Below are 17881 nucleotides of genomic sequence, written 5' to 3' on the forward strand. Positions count from 1 at the left end.
CTCTCCAAACTCTGTCTCCTCTCCCCTCAACACATAATCAGAATTTCCTGGAAATAAGTGGGAACTATTTTCATTGCCAAGTAAACTGAAAACTTATTTTCAATATTTTAATTCATTTTTGATGACCTGACTCATTAAGTTTTTCTATGAAAGATAAATAAACATATTATCTGTCACTACCCCCACTGCACAGCATCTTCCACCAAAGTTCTGTGATATTCCTCTGCTCACTATGCCATAAAAAATTACTATTTATTGTGTATTTTTCTTTCTTTCAGTGTTACCTGTATCTTTATTAACATTAGCCTCATTTACATAACAATCCATTATTCATTATTAGTGTGCACTTTTAAATATACACAAATATGCAAAGAAAAAATATTATAATTAGAAGTAAACTATTGATAGTTGTTATCCCTGGGTGGGATTTGAGATTATTTTTATCTTCTTCTTTTTTTTATTTTCCAAATGTTCACTAATGTTACTACATTGCCTTCATAATCAGAAAGAGATGTTTTAAAACCAATTTATACAATTTATATGTCATATGATCCCAATTATTTCTGAATATAAACAAAATATCTGGGCCCGAATACACAAATATAATATTAAAAGCTATTATCTCTGGGTGATGGATTATGGGTAGTCTTTCCCTCTTGTGTATTTAATTTTTTTTTCTATAATGATAAACTATTTTATTATAGAAAAGGCTATCCTTATAAAACTCAAGGGTACAGAATGGCTTTGAGGAACATGTATTCACTCATACCATAAAATATTTATTGTGTTTTATTTCTGTTTCACACTTAGAATTTAATAGACTGCAAGACACTCTACAGATAAGCCACCTGGTGCCCAACTAGCTATAATAAAACAGGCAGAAGCAGAGAGGTGACATATCAGGACTGTTTTGTCACGCTGCATATGTCACAAGAGAGCAAGCACTGCTTTAATTACTAGTCATTTGAATTTCCGATAGATATTATGGCAAAATTTAAATCTTGTTAATTTACTCTGGCAGCTTGACAAGGGGCTCATTTACAATCCTTTGAGGGAATGCAAATTTCCCATGCTTCGATTTGGGGTGAGGTAGCATTACTCATACAAGAGCATGTGGTGGAACTAAAGGTTGAACATTACTCAGAATATATTTTTAACCCATCAGAAGCCTAAGTCATGATTTTTAATGTTTGGAAGAAATGGTACAGGAAAAAAAAATCAGTTACAAGCTTATAAAAATTCAAACATGGTCCAACACTGATATTTATAACTTTTTAAATCTAAAATTTTATCATTGGAATATTTTCATAGAACTATAAGATAAATGCTAAGTTATACAGACCCCTCCCCAAAATCTTCCAAAATTCTTTTGACTAATATCTTGAGCAGTGTAGTTTCTTTAAAAAAAAAAAAAAAAAAAACTACACTTTTCCAATTTTAGAACTTAAACCCCACAAACACAGAAATTTTCCCTTTCCTCATTTTTACCTCTATCCAAGCCCCCCACTTCAATGTCATGAACATTTGGAATGCTAAATGAACTCTGTATCTCAGGAGTGGGGCAGAGGTGAGGCCCAGGCCAAGTTAAAGAAAAAAAAATATGAAAAGATTCAAATGCAATTTGTGGATGCTTTGAGAACAGTGAAGACTTTTCATTCATAGAAGAGACTTAAAGCTTCCAGGTTTTGACTTAGAATCTTCTTCACACAGGCCAAATGTCAAAAGGGACTTGAGTTAATATTTATAAAGCATGTATATTCATCTCAAGGGGAAAACTTTCAAAGCAAAAGACGATATAGATATTTTTCTTTTTCAAAATGCAAATTCATCTTTTTCCTGGCTTTTATGTCCATGGATGGTCAGTACCTGATTCTTTTCTTAAAAATCAATAAAGCACAAGTTCATAGGATGATAAAAGTAGGCAATAAATTTAGAATGATCGTATTTCTACCTTTAAGTTTTTGGATCACAAGAAAATCAACCCATTAAACCTAAGATCAGCAGAAGAATTAGCTCAGTACCTAAATATATGTTGGAACAAGATATTAGCTCTCTGATCAGAGAGTTTTCAACTTGATCATCACTCTCTCTGATTTCCAGGCACCTCTTGATGTAGTAAACTGTGTGCACACACAGTAAATTATTCAAAATCGACGACCGGCATATGGGAATAAATATGGATTGGTTCATTACTTTTGTTCATTTCTTCTTCTGAGTCTCTTATCTCAGTGGACTTTCATCTAACCTAGGAAGACAAAGCTAAGAAAGTATCGACCTTTAGCTTCTTAATAAGTAACTGAAAAGCAAAGACAAATGCAATTAAATAATACATTTTCATTATTTAGACATCAATATTCTCATGTGATCAACTTGAAATATGCAAAGTTTAACTTTAATCTGCCAGCTTTGAAATTTGTTGTAGGTTTTGAAGAATGCCTTTTATTTTATTTTATTTTACTTTGGTATTTGGGGTCCTTGATTTAACAGCAGTTACCCAATTGCCACCTCGTTTCTTTGATGCTGTAAATGCCCTGGTCTGAAGACTCAGCCCTCTTTTCTCTAACTCCTGAGACTTGCAAAGTCCTTGCCGTCAGGCATCTTTTCATCTTCTCACTGAACATCAGTCTCAATTGGGGAGTTCAATACTGTGTAATACAAAAGAGTCAATTAGTTGTTATTGGTATGGACACTTAATGCTTCAGCAATCCAGACGTGTGAAATGATTTCCCCCATATCCCCCAGTGGCTGCAGATCGAGGGATTGAACACAGCCTCTCTAATGCTGACAGCAATACTATTTCCTCTTTGATGTAGATCTGTGATAAAAACAAAAACAGAAACAAAACAAGTCTTATGCAGAAACTGAAAAAAAAAGCCTCTACACACATGCAAAGAGAGCTCTAATAAAATTAAGGGCGACCATTTATTAAGCTGGCATTGCTCTAACCCCTTTGATGGATTGAATGGATGCATTGTAATCCACACAGCAACCTTCTAAGAGAGGATCTATGCTTATCTCCATTCCACACATGAGGAGAGCAAGGCACTGAACACACTGTTCAGTTGCACACAGCTAAAAAGGCAGCATCAAGAGCCTGGATTCCAAACCAGATCTGGCCCAGACCCCATCCTCTGAACCACTGAATACACGACCTTTCCATGACTAGCCTTATACAAACATTTTTTTTTTTAATGTAAAGTCATACACTGTCAATGTTTCCTGAATCCCAAATGAAAACACATACCTGGTTAAGTGACTTTTTAAAATTTCTGGATTTGCTTGAATAAAAATGACTTTACTTATATTTTTAAAAGCCATAAAAACTAAGTTGTTCAGTTACATGATTAATGAATCACCTTAACGTGAAATGAATCAAGTAACATGAAAAGTTAAATGTCTGGTTGCCAGAGTCCAATGAAGGCATAAATTTGTAAATTAAAATATATGTCAGCAATCTAGCCCTAAATTTTGTTCATGGTTGACCTTCTTTCCTTTTTATGAAAAAAAATAGGTCAAGCATGTTATCAGCGGGCATGTCTAAGTTTAAAGCATCTCAATACATTTGCCCCCTTTCTATTAGACCCCATTAAGTGCTAACCTCTTCATTATCCATCATTTTCTTTGCCCTTGGCTTAGTCAGTTAATGGCTCTGATCCTTAGTACCTGTAGAGTTGTGGAACAGCTTTGAGATAATGTGTGTGAAGGGCTCAGATTGTACCTGCATATAACAAATCTCAGTTATTATCAATGTTGTCATTTTCATGATTAATAATGCTTCTCTCTAGATGATGTGTGGAATTTGTCTGCTCTGTTTGCCTCCCTTCTTACTTCTCCTGGCATCTGCACCTCCCACTCCCTTTCTCTGAGGGATTCTTCCCAGCTCTGTAGGGTTTGGAGGGGTTGTCAGTCACAATACCCACCCATGCTGGCTACAAGGGTGGGCTATGATTCATAGTGATCCAGTTGAAGGCTTACCTGGAATTCCCAAATGGGAGCTGAAGCCAAGTTCTTCTTTTACTTTGAATTAAAAGCTCTAAGAATGTAACTACAAAGCTGTCTAGGGTCACATTCATGTGACATACCTGTAAAGGAGCCAGGGAGAATCTGAAGCCAATTCATGGGCAGCTAAGCAAAGGGAAAATATACCTGAGTCCAGTTTGACCCTCAACCTTCCAGGTACAATAATCAATATTGCCCTATTTATATTCAGTTTTCAGAAACTTGCAATTGAAAAACTCCTGGCCGAATATGTTATTCATGCCTTCACTCACTCTTTCTTGCATGTATTCATCAGATGTTTATTAGATGTCTACCACATGTTGGATTTAAATGGAAAATCATATACCCTGTTCATTTTTTATTTATATTTATATATTTATATATGTATTTATATTTATATAAATATTTTAAATTAATTAATTTAATTAAATTAAAATATTTTAAATAAATATTTTGTTTATATTTATATATTTATAAGAAACTGAGCAGTTGGACAGTTTTCAGAGGAAAATTACAATTCTGGGTCTGTTTGAATTTTTTTAAGGTCTTAGGCTTTAGGGATGGTTTATGGCTTTCTGAAGCAGGGCTCTGAGCCTCAGTTCTATGTTGAAAGTAGGACCCTGAAGGCCAGGCTACCCTATCTCTCCTTTTTTAAAAATCTGAGTCCAAAAGTAATATATATTATTTTTTAGAATACAGAAAGTACAGGAAAACACAAATAAGAAAATAAAAACCATCTATAAACTAACCACCAAGAAGTAACCTCTGTTAATATATTGGTATATCTGTTTCCAGTAAGGAAATGTTTGCTCATTTTGTGAACAAATTCATGGGTCGGTATGTTGGCAGTATTTTGACCCATCAAGATATTCTATTCATTTTCTTCCCTCTCCTGTCACAATGAAATTAGATGGCTGTTTAGGGTATAATAAAAATGCTTCAACTTGATAATCAGAGCAGCAGTTAGCTGTGCCTTCCCATTAGGGAACCAAGTCCTGCCTAACTGACAACCGTCCGCGGTCAGTTGGCTGTCTTCAGCAGGAGATAATTAGAAAAGCTGCCTGCATGAGAAAGAGGATTCAGGCGGCGAAGCATGAACTGGATGACACATGTGAAAAATTGTCCATCCTAGGAGGCCAAAGAGGAGGCAGCAGAAACCTGGAACATCTAAGTTTTGAGACTTAATGACAGCTCCAGCATCCTCTCCCCACATACAAAGAACACCAGTGGACCAGTTAGTCTGCCCATAAATGAGCTCCACAGAAACTGAGCCATTAGTTTTCTCATAGAATTTAAGGTCACCCAGTCCTGGCTGATGTTTTGACAAACTGTACAACTCATCGCAGGAAAAAAAAAAAAGTGAATTTTCCCCTCCAGCTTAAGGGTGAGTGGAATCTGTGACACCACATTCACCCAGATCCTCCTCAGAAGAGGTCTTGCTTCTCCAGAAGCATCAAGGGTGGATATGACCAGCCCGTTGCAGGTTTGGACTAATCAGCAGACAGAGTGCACAACCTCCCCTTTCACATGGCATCCTTAGTCCTCAAGTGCTCATCCCAGTGAGGTATTCCTGATAGTGAAATGAGCAGGCTCTATAAGTAGGTCCCTGGGTTCAAGTTCCTGAAGCTACTACTAATTTGATGCACTTTCTCTTTTGTTAATATTAAAAGAGCTCATACTATAAAGCTTTTATTATAGTACCTGGCACATAATAAGTGCTCAAGCAATGTTAACTGTTCTCACTATTTATCCAGCAACTATCACCATGGTAGTTACATGTTTAGAAGTATATATTACAAAGAATTTGATGTTTTTAAAACAAAGTACAAAATAAAAATGACCAGAAAGATATAGGATTTTCTCCCTAGGTAGTTGAAGAACTATTCTTATGATCCTATTGATAATATTCATTTCTTTAAAGAAATTACAGATAAAGTTCTGTCTGAATTATCACAAATTCTGAAGTGATGGTATCTTAATTATTGAGTCTGAACCTCTTTCTTAATGCTTATCTTTCATACACATATAATCTTCTTGTCATGAAATCTTCTGACTCTTGTAATGGTAGTATCTTCTTTCAGACTAACCCTCCTACCAACTACATTATATATATATATATATATATATATATATATTACATATTCTAGACAAAATGTAAAGAGCAAACATTTAAAGTCACTGGAGAGTGACCAAAAGGAGGCAGAATTGGGAAGACATTCAATGCTTAAAAGAGGCAACTAAAGTGAGTAAGACCCATGTTATTCTGTTTTTTCTGGGGGCACACTCCAGTCCTGGGCATGAAGGATAAGTTCCAGTAGAGAGCCTTAATATTACTAGCCTGAGTATTTGTGGACTACCATAGTAGCTAGAAATTGTAAGAAATCTCAGAAGGGAGTCACAATAGTGGGAGCCCCCAAATCTGTGCATTAACTACCCCCAAGTTCTCTGTTAACCTTTGAACTGTACTTGTGCAGGGTAAGATTCTAAGGACTCAGGAGGGAAGTGATGGCTGGAAAGCTGAAAGACCTGTGCATAGATTTCAGTGGCCACTCACCCCAGGGGATACAGAGTTTGAAGTTCAAGACCCATCAAATTAGAAGGATTTGGTAAATGCCTTTGGCGTCAATTAAAACTCCAGAATGGCCATGCCCTAGGAACAAAGATCTCTTCTCAATTTCTAAAATGAAAGAACCTAGATGCAAAAGCCACATATTTTATTATTCTATTTATATGAATGGTTAGAGAAAGTAAGTTTATAAACGCAGAAAGCAGATCAGCGGTTATCTAGGGCTGGGGGAGAGAGTGGGGATTAACTTCAAGCAGGCATAAGGGAGTTTTTGGAGTGATGGACATGTTCTAAAACTGAGCTGTGGATAAACAAAATGTGGTATATATACACAATGCAATATTATTTAGCCTTAAAAAGAAAGGAAAGTCTGACACATGCTACAACATAGATGAAACTTGAAGGCATTAGTATATTAAGTGAAATAAGCCAGTTGCAAAAGGACAAATACTGTATGATTCAACTTATATAGGTACCTAGTGTAGTCAAATTCACAGAGACAGAACGTAGAATGGAGGCTTTTGTGGCCGGAAAGAAAGGGGAATGGTTAGTTACTGTTTAACAGGCATAGAGTTTCAGTTTAGCAAGATACAAAGGAGTTCTGGAGATGGCTGCAGTAATAGTTGCCCAACAGTGTGAATTACTTAATGTCAATGAACTATACATTTAAAAATAGTTAAAATGGCAAATTTTATTTTATCTGTATTTTACAATTTAAAAACACTGTATTGTGGTTATAGTTGCACAACTCTATAAATTTACCAAAAATCTATGAATTATATACTCACAATGGGTTAATGTTATGGTATGTAAACTGTGCTCCAACGAAGCTATTAAAAAGACCCTGAAAGAAAAATAAAGACCTTATCCCCAGGCTGAGAGATTTGCCTTAGGAATAATGACAAAACTAAAACAAACCTACTCTGAGAAAGACTAGAACCAAGATTTCCCAGGCTCAAGATGACCTTCCTGCAATACAACTACCTGTTAGAACAAAATTACACACTCTTCAGAGGAAGATAACAGAATTCTCTGTTGTCTATAATTTATTATTACTGTATCAAGTATGTATGCAATTAAATCTCACTACATGTGGGAAAAATAGAAAAATGTGACTCATAGTCAAGAAAAAAAATTAGTTAATAAAAGCAGGGCAGGAGATGGTCCAGATGTTGGAATTAGAAGAAAGAGACTTTGAAATCACTAAAAATATTTAAGGACTCAACAGGAAAAGATTAGTAGGATAGATGAGAAGACACTGAATTTTAGAAGCTATATAGAATTTTTAGAAATTTTGAGAAAGAAAAGAACCAAATGAAAATATTAGAACCAAAAAATATAATATTTGAAATAAAAATTCAGTGGATCACTCTAAAAGATTGGCCATAACAAAGAAAATAATTGGTGAATTTGAATGCAGCTCAATAGAAGTCATCCAAACAGAAGTGCAGAAAAAGAACATATTTTTAAAAAATAAACAGAACATGAATTACCTGTGGAATAGCATAAAGCAGTCTAAGACACATGTCATTGGAGTCCCAGAAGGAAAGAAGAGAAAGCATTGGGCAGAAAATTATAGTTAAAGAAATAAGGACCAAAATTTTTCTAAAGTTGATCTCAACCCACAGATCCAGGAAGCTCAGTGAAACCCAAGCAGGATTAAAACCAAATAAAAAAACACCTGGTAACATCAAAGGAAACTATAAAAACAAAAGATGAAAGAAAAACCTTTAAAGCAACCAGAGTTTAAAAAGACTCATCCCATAAAGGGAACAACAACAACAATTAGAGCTTTGATCAGAAAGAATAGAATTCAGAAGACAATGGAACCACATCTTTAAAAAGCTGAAAAAAAAAACTGTCAAACATTCTATACCTAGCAAAAACATCTTTCAAAAATGGAGGTGAGTCTATACTACAAAGGTACAGTAATCAAGACAGTATGGTACTGGCACAAAACCAGAAATATAGATCAGTGGAACAGGATAGAAAGCCCAGAGACAAACCCACTCACATATTGTCACCTTATCTTTGATAAAGGAGGCAAGAACATACAATGGAGAAAAGACAGCCTCTTCAATAAGGGGTGCTGGGAAAACTGGACAGGTACATGTAAAAGTATGAAATTAGAACACTCCCTAACACCATACACAAAAATAAACTCAAAATGGATTAAAGACCTAAATGTAATGCCAGACACTATCAAACTCTTAGAGGAAAACATAGGCAGAACACTCTATGACATAAATCACAGCAAGATCCTTTTTGACCCACCTCCTAGAGAAATGGAAATAAAAACAAAAATAAACAAACGGGATCTAATGAAACTTAAAAGCTTTTGCACAGCAAAGGAAGTCATAAACAAGATGAAAAGACAACCCTCAGAATGGGAGAAAATATTTGCAAATGAAGCAACTGACAAAGGATTAATCTCCAAAATATACAAGCAGCTCATGCAGTTCAATATCAAAAAAACAAACAACCCAATCCAAAAATAGGCAGAAGACCTAAATAGACAGCTCCAAAGAAGATATACAGATTGCCAACAAACACATGAAAGGATGCTCAACATCATTAATCATTAGAGAAATGCAAATCAAAACTACAATGAGATATCATCTCACACCAGTCAGAATGGCCATCATCAAAAAATCTAGAAACAATAAATGCTGGAGAGGGTGTGGAGAAAAGAGAACTCTTTGCACTGATGGTGGGAATATAAATTGATACAGCCACTATGGAGAACAGTATGGAGGTTTCTTAAAAAATTAAAAATAGAACTACCATATGACCAGCAATTCCACTACTGGGCATATACCCTGAGAAAACCATAATTCAAAAAGAGTCATGTACCAAAATCTTCATTGCAGCTCTATTTACAATAGCTAGGACATGGAAGCAACCTAAGTGTCCATCAACAGATGAATGGATAAAGAAGATGTCTCATATATATACAATGGAATATTACTCAGCCATAAAAAGAAACAAAATTGAGTTATTTTTAGTGAGGTGGATGGACCTGTAGACTGTCATACAGAGTGAAGTAAGTCAGAAAGAGAAAAACAAATATCGTATGCTAAGACATACATATGGAATCTAAAAAAAAAAAAAGGTTCTGAAGAGCTTAGGGGCAGGACAGAAATAAAGACACAGACATAGAGTATGGACTTGAGGACACAGGGCAGGGGAAGCGTAAGCTGGGACGAAGTGAGAGAGTGGCATGGACATATATACACTACCAAATGTAAAATAGATAGCTAGTGGGAAGCAGCCGCATAGCACAGGGAGATCAGCTCGGTGGTTTGTGTCCACCTAGAGGGGTGGGATATGGAGGCGGGGAGGGAGACACAAAAAGGAGGGGATATGGGGATATATGTATATGTATAGCTGATTCAGTTTGTTATACAGCAGAAACAAACACACCATTGTAAAGCAGTTACACTCCAATAAAGATGTTAAAAAAAAAAGAAAAAAAAAGTCTGGGCAAGATTAAGAGAAAATTTTCATACTTTTCCATTTTACAATGTCATTTGGAGATTTATCCCCACCAGTGCATAGAGGTGTTCACATTCCCTTTTTTATTCATCTTTTTTTTTTTTAGAAAATTTTCAAAAGATCTCCATTGGCCCAGATTGGTTGGTATTCTAGCTTGTATTCTGTAAGTTATTTTACATTCTAAATAATATTATCTTTCTCCTGTCTGCATCTTTCATGTGCTCACAAGGCACTTTTCAGGATCCCCTGCACTCTACTCCAGTTACAACTTTATTCTCCATCTCCTTGTCTACAGTATTAGCATTATAATGTTTGTGAATCTTCTCCAATAAGATGAAAATGCAACTCTTACATTGTCTGCCCAATCCAAGACTTCTCCTGATCAGAGAGCTGCCTACATTTTGGTGTGCCTCTTATATTCATACAGAACTCAATCATTCAACAAATATTTACTGAACACCTTCCATCTGCCAGGGAGTGATACAAGAGCTGGAAATTAGCAGTGAACAAGACAGAAAATAGCCTATTCTAATCAGGTTTTGGAGATAGACAGTCAAGAAGCAAGCAATAAATGCATGTTCTTATATATGGCAAAAATAAAATGGGATAATTGGATAGGGCGTACAAAAGTAAAAGGTACTTTATATTAGATGCCTATAGAAAGTGTTTCTGAGGTTCCATTATAACTGACACTTAGAAGGTGAAAGAAAACCAGACACATGGGTACCCGGGGTAGAATATTCCAGGCAGAGAAAACCATAGGACAAGGGGATGACTGGCCTAGCTCAGTGACAGAGAGAGTAAGAATGGCCAGAGATGGGGAGAGAACTGTGAGGTCTTCAAGATCCCCTCCCAATAATCTGGAGCTAAGACCTAAGAGAAACTAAGACCAGGGGTCCTATGAGCAAAATCATTAATTGCCCAACCTTTTGTGTTCTCCTAGACCTATATTAGAATTGTCAGGTCACCAGAAAGCATAGTCCCAGAATCACTTTATGTCAGTTTCTCAGTAATGGATACTCACCAGCTTTACAAACAATTATAAGACACACTATTTCGCTTTGGTTTTTTCTGTCCTGTCATGTCATGTCCAACATAGTAACATCTCCGGAGGCAGAAATAACAAAGAAAGCATAGGAATTAATTCTATGACACCAGATAATGGTGTTAGGGAATTAAATATTGTTATTGATGATTAAATAACATCAGAAGAAGTCAGAAGCACAGTATAAGCCCCCTTCAGCCCTGGGATAGAGAGAAGTAAGAGATGAGAGAAAACGGATCCTCCAGGGAACCAGCATCAGATCCTGCAAGAATATTAGGGTCTTAACTCAGGAAAGGGTGTTGTTTAGAGGACTAGAGGGAAAGAGGACCAACTTGGTCACTCCCTGTTTCCCTTGGGTCAGTCTTTCTACTGGAGAAGAGAAATGAGTGTCAAGCATTTTTGTTGGAAGGATTTTTGCTGAAGACGTTAAAGCTGACTCTGGGTCTCACACAACTAAATTAGCTGGAGAAGATAGAATGCTCTTTTCGTATTTTTATTTGTTGTTACGTATTAACCAGCAAGCAAATTTTAAGACCAGAAATTATTGATCCCTTAATTCTATCTTTGTAATAAAATATAATTCAATAAAAATTTAAAAATTTTCAATCTCCATTTCCAGTCTTTTTTCCTAGACTCACTTATAGGTAACATTGTAGTAATGGTTTTATAGGTACAATCTCATGATTTTTAGTGCTGGGGGGTATTTTGGAAGGAGGAAATTGGCTCCATTTCTGGCCATCTGAGAAGAAGTCGGCTGGACTGTCTGGGTGGAACACAACTCTGGTTTTTAAATTTTCACAACAGAATGACAACTCTGCCTTCGGTGCATCTGGTCTCTAAGCATGTGGTTCTCACTTTTATCAGCAACATAAACTGCATGCAGAACAAGCACTTGTCAGAGAAATTGACTGTCATCCAAAAGCTCTTATATCCAATAGGACAGAATCGAATGGACAAGCACACCACCTATTTTTTTTAGATTTACCAAGCTCTATCTTGGTATTGTTAGATCAATAGAAAGTACAGGTCCAGAATCACACTATCTCAGCTCTTCATTTCACACTGTATTCTTTATAAAGGGTTGATACTGGAAGATTTCATTCAAGAAGTACCTTTGTCCCCTTTTCACTGTGAACTAGATTTACCTATGAAAAAAGACGAACACTGGGGGCTTCCCTGATGGCACAGTGGTTGAGAGTCCGCCTGCCGATGCAGGGAACACGGGTTTGTGCCCCAGTCTGGGAAAGTCCCACATGCCGCAGAGCGGCTAGGCCCGTGAGCCATGGCCGCTGAGCCTGCGTGTCCAGAGCCTGTGCTAAAAGATGCACACTGTAAATCAATTGTGAGTTTCATTCCAGAAAAATGTTGCTTTCTCCAGAGCTTTCTCATATGGTTCCCTTTTCTAAAAATTAAACCATAAAATGAGGATGATGTGACCCAATGCACCTTGTGGTTTGGCTCAGCTGCTTGGAAAGTCAGCCACGTTTGTGATCCAGTAGAGCAAACATTTCACCTCAGATTATCTGTTAACACCTCTTCCTGCTCTTTATAAATAGTTTTAGTTTTCATCATTAATTTTGTGCTGTGTTAACTTTTACAAGTCATATCGAATCTTCTATAATATATTTAATACGTACCAAAGGAGTGGTACATACTCAAAATCTAAAGGAATAGTTCAGGAAGTCAGGACAATTCTGTGGACCAAAGGTGCCAAGCTTTCAGTGACCTCATTGCAACTCTATGACTAGAGAAAGGAGGACATTCCTGAAGGAGTATTGCTTAAACAAATATAGAGAAAAAATATTCTCTGTAGCAGTGAATACATGCCTGACCACAGTGAAGGATTGGTGGGAGGAAATAGTGAAGCAGGAAGCTGGAAAGACATCAGGGTCAATCTGTAGAATGCTTTGAACATCAAGTTTATGAGTTTAATTTCCCGTAAGTAATTTTTGAGCAGGAAAGAGACTGATGAAATTACCTTGATGATTTTGACCAAGATGGCACCATTAATAGATCTACATCCCTCTGGAGGATAGATTGTTTGTTTTATGGGGTGTTGATAGTTTATTTTTAGATATTAAATTTTACATCCCAGTAGGATATCTCGGTGGAAATGCCCAATAAACTCTGAGATAGGCATCTGAACTTGCTATCAATGTCAGAAAGACAGATTTAGGAATTATCTGTATAGAGGAGCATTAGAGAAGCAATGAGAAGAGATGAGTGCTCTGGGCTCATTCTCCTTCGGTAAACATTTTAAATAACCCCAGAGAGCTACCACATCCAAAAAGAAGACTAGACTTTGTTCAATTAGAGGGCAGGTGGTGACAATAGGGCACTCGAATACCCTCAAGATGACGCCTCCTCTCAGTCCAACAAATAGGGTAAATTTAGAATGGTCTTTAGTTGCTTCATTACTAGGATTAAAGAGTTCATGAACAATTTTTTTTTGCAAGGGGGTAATAAATAATGAAGCTGAGATGCTGAATGAAGAAGAAAATGTATGCTGTCTATAAACTGAGAAAATAAATTTTTTAGAGAGTAACAAAAAAGCAATACTGCCAACTCAGCTGGGGGAAAATGAATAGGAGGCAGTGCCTCAAGGTTGGTCAGTGACACCCTTAAATTGCAAATATTACCTAGTGTCAAGAGAAATAAGCTCACAATCTGAGAAGCCACAGCCCGCTGTTAAAATCACTTGAGAGAATAGGAGGAAAGAGAAAAATAAAGGTAACACTGGCACCTTTATAGCAAATGTAAGACCTTTGGGAAGTGGGACTCAGGCATTATAAATGAGCAATGTAAGTTAAATTCAAAAATAGCCTGGTTCTAATAGTATATTGTCAGAACTGGTTAGCCTGAAGTTGGCCATGTGTAAAAGAGAATGTTGCAGAATGGGAAGCTCAGTGTGACCTATGGGGAGATGAGCATTAGCGTATGGGGATGAGGCTATAGGAGATGAAACTGGAGAATTAAGGGACACAATGACAGGTCAAGGAGTTTGGCCTCCAACTTGAAGGTAATGGGATTTATCAGAAATTTCTAAGGAAGGGGAACAACAGATTCCCATTTATGTTGGAAAAGGGGACTCCAGTGCAGGTGCATAAAACTGCCTGGAGTGGGCCAGAGACCAGCAGAGGGAGGCCAGCTAGAGGTCTTGCAATAAGCACTGCTGAGGACTTGCCCTAGGAAACCACTGGGAAATAAGCGTGATGTGGGAAGAAGGGGTAAGTGACCATTATCCTTTTAGTAGAGTCATGGGCTTTAGAAAGCCATTCTCTAAGTCAACTTTTTTTTTTTTTCGCGGTACACAGGCCTCTAACTGCTGTGGCCTCTCTGGTTGTGGACCCCAGGCTCTGGATGCACAGGCTCAGTGGCCATGGCCCACAGGCCATGGTTCACAGGCTCAGCCGCTCTGCAGCATGTGGGATCTTCCCGGACCGAGGCATGAACCTGTGTCCCCTGCATCGGCAGGCAGACTCTCAACCACTGCGCCACCAGGGAAGCCCCTCTAAGTCAACTTTTTAATCACCATCCCTCTTATTCTTCATGCTTTTTTTACAAATCAGTCTTCCAGGAAATACAACTTTCTTGGAAGTGAGGAGAAAGGGCATATAGAAGTAATAACACCTCACTTAGCAAAATAAACTATAGAATTTCCAGGGTTATTGTAGAGCTCAAGAAAGGATGCTGATGCATGAACTGTTGTCTTCAATTTCCTCTTCCTTTTGAGAGTTTTTCTTTTGATTCTCATGTTCCCAATACGTGGATCCCAAAGGATGTGGAGTCTACCTTCAAGCTTTTATTATACGGGACAAAGCTCTTCCCAAGTTTCCTCTTAGCACTGCCAAGAAATGTTATGACAATGGAGATCCAAAATGGAAATCTGGAGAGAGACACCAGATCTTCTAAGCTCAGCCCCTGGAGCAAGCTTTCAGGTCAGATCACAAGTGTATTGGGAACTTAACACTTGAATGCATACAGACCTGAGTTAAGCTCAAATCCTAACTCTCCTAAATATTCTTATGACCTTAGCCAGGTCCTCAAATGCTCTAAATCAGTAATATATGACTCAAAGGGCAGTTGAGACAACTTAGAGATAGATACCATTTAAAAAGCAACTGACACTACATGGGCATGTGTTTAAGTTAGCAGTTTAATTTGGCTGCTGGCAAAAGAGATCCAACTCCAGTGGATTAAACACACAAGGGTTTATTCTCCTACAGAAAAGAAGCCCAGGGGTAGGAAGTCCAAGGCTGGTATGACAGATCCAGAAGTCTTTAGGAGCCCAGAGACCTCTTATTTTCAATCTCTGAAGTCACCGCATGGTCAAGATGGCTGCTGGGCACAGTGGAGGGGAATAATTCAACCCTCCCTTATGGGAGCCTGTCCAGAAGTAACTGTCACTTACATCTCTGACCAGAAATTTGTCACACAGCGATACCTAACTGCAAAGTAGACTGGAAAACAGTTTTTCAGCTGGGCACACTGCCCTGGGTTCTTTCACAAAAAAGGAAGAATTGGCATTTGATAGGTTCTGTCTGCTACAACTTTCATTAAATGTTTGTCCCCTTCACTTTCAATGTAAAAACATTCAATGTAGAATTTAATATCATATCCTTAATTTTTACTGATCAGTGACACACTAAATGGCCAAAGAATATTTCTGCATCTTTTAAGAAATTCTTAATATATCATCCAAAGTGTTCACTGTTCCTTGACTTAGGCAATAAATTAGTGCCAGATCAAGAATCCATTTCTTCTGATTGAAGAGATTTTCTGGTTTGTTTTTCTTTTTATCAGATAAGGGCTACATTTTTTATTTTCTTATATTTTGCTTTGGCTTATCATTGTGCACTTCATTTTAACACAAACCTTAGTCTAAATTCCAGATACAATCATCTCCAATGATTTTCTTAATTGGTTCTTGAACTTTTACTCTTATTTTAATAATTCTTAGAGAATTTGCATGTCAGATTCTTTTGAAAGTTTAAGGAGGCTGAAGTAACAAATCTAAAGATTTGGCACTTGTTCAGAGTTCCTTTGAACTGTTCTTCAGCTCCAGCGCTTAAATAATTAATAGATAGTTGAAAACTTAGTTTCCAAGGCACTTTATGAAGAGAATTACCATTAAACTAATGCCAATAATATCTTAAGATCTGGGAGTACAATTGTTTTCATTCATTTCAAATACGATGTTACTGAGTAGGCAACAAACTATAGTGAAATCCATTTTAAGGAACATTAAAGCCTCATACAGTTTTCCAGAACTAGAACTCTGGTGATGGCCAAATACTTTTAAGGAACTAAATCTAATGTGACAAGAAACAAGAATTGCTACATGACAGCATTTAATAAAATGGACATTTCAGAGAGGAAAAAAATCACAAGAGAAATGGAAAAATTCATAAGATAAAAAGCAGAATGTGCCTTATGATGCTATTTAGAGGGCAAAATGCTGAAAAGGTAACAAATGAAGATTATTCAATGGTCCTGGCTTTAAAATAACAAAACACAAAAAAGTAGGATTCATCTGCTTAGGACAAGTGGAGACATTTCTTTTTTTCTCAGCTGCCCACTGTAAGAGGGCATATATTAAGAGATGAAGGAATAAGCTGAGACAAAAAAAAATGAGTTCTGATAATCTTCAACTAGAAAGAAAGCTGATTTTTAAAAATGAATCTGCTGTCCTTTCTCCTCACCTCACATGTCTCACCTGATTTCCCATGATGCACTCTAACTCCCTATCCTCTCCAAATTGACCTGTTTCCTCCCAGAGCCCCAGCCGAGCTGTGCACCTCTTTAATGTGCCCTATACATCCCTGTCTTCATGTCTTTCCTCAACATCTTCCTCCTCGGGAAAGTCTCACGTAGCTAGATCTTAACCACCCTTTCGGGACCAGCTAAAACCTATGTTTTCTGACAGTTTCTGCCTCCATTATAATCTTTTCTCTAAATTCTCCTGCACCTGGGTCTGCCATACAACACAGCCTATGTATGGACTAATATTTTTGAGGTTCTTTTACATACACTGGTCTTTTTTAGAGGGGAGCTCATACATGGTATGGAAACCACATCCCATGTTCTGATGACGTATCTGTGCCTGATGCAAAGCTGAGCACAGATAGTGCTTCTATAGAGAGGGCAACGCAGAATCCAGTGCTTTCTGGATGCATTTTCTCCTTCTCTCTCTGCATGCATTTTCTCCTTCTCTCTCTGCATGCAATTATTAACTCTCCCAATAACAGTCTACCATTAGCACCTGATCATCTTTTGACTTCCTTGGTGGTTCTCCTCCTTGAGAACCAAAGCATCAGGGAGAGAGAGAGGTGAGTTGAGGGGTTTAAATTTCAAAGACTGAACTGGCTTTGTTCTAAAGTACTTTGCCCTTTGACACCCTCCGAAGGATCCTCTGTCTCATCCTATAGGATTCTAACAGCCACACTGCCACCGTATTTGGTATTTGCCAGGAAGTCTAGGGATCATTGTATTTTATGGCCTTTTTTCCTTTATGTCATTCCACAAATATTTATTGAGCACCCACTATATCTTCAAGGAATCATCCTATATACTAGCGATACAGCACTGATTAATATAGTCAAGCCCCTTCAGTGGGGTAAATAGTGGCCCTCCGAAAGATATATCCATCTGGAACCTATAAATTCAATCTTATTAGGGAAAGGAACCTTTGCAAAGGTAATTAAGTGAAGGCTTTTGAGATAAGATCATCCTGGATTAGGATGGGTCCTAAATCCCATGATAAGTCTTTAGAAGGG

The 17881-nt window shown here is 37.3% G+C and overlaps 1 protein-coding gene across 2 annotated transcripts in view; it reads right to left on the minus strand.

The window, feature by feature from the left end:
* Positions 1–455: 455 nt before the first annotated feature.
* EPB41L2 (erythrocyte membrane protein band 4.1 like 2) overlaps positions 456–17881 on the minus strand; it is a 277512-nt gene continuing 260086 nt past the window's right edge. Inside the window, exon 25 of one of the 2 annotated variants that reach the window (XM_081250611.1) lies at positions 456–2815. The gene's annotated coding sequence lies outside the window, so the exon portion shown is untranslated. The remainder of the gene's footprint in view (positions 2816–17881) is intronic. The other variant, XM_081250619.1, reaches the window with a different exon arrangement.

The sequence above is a fragment of the Mesoplodon bidens genome (genome assembly GCF_964165515.1).
Source record: "Mesoplodon bidens genome assembly, chromosome: 12".
Lineage (NCBI taxonomy): Eukaryota > Metazoa > Chordata > Mammalia > Artiodactyla > Ziphiidae > Mesoplodon > Mesoplodon bidens.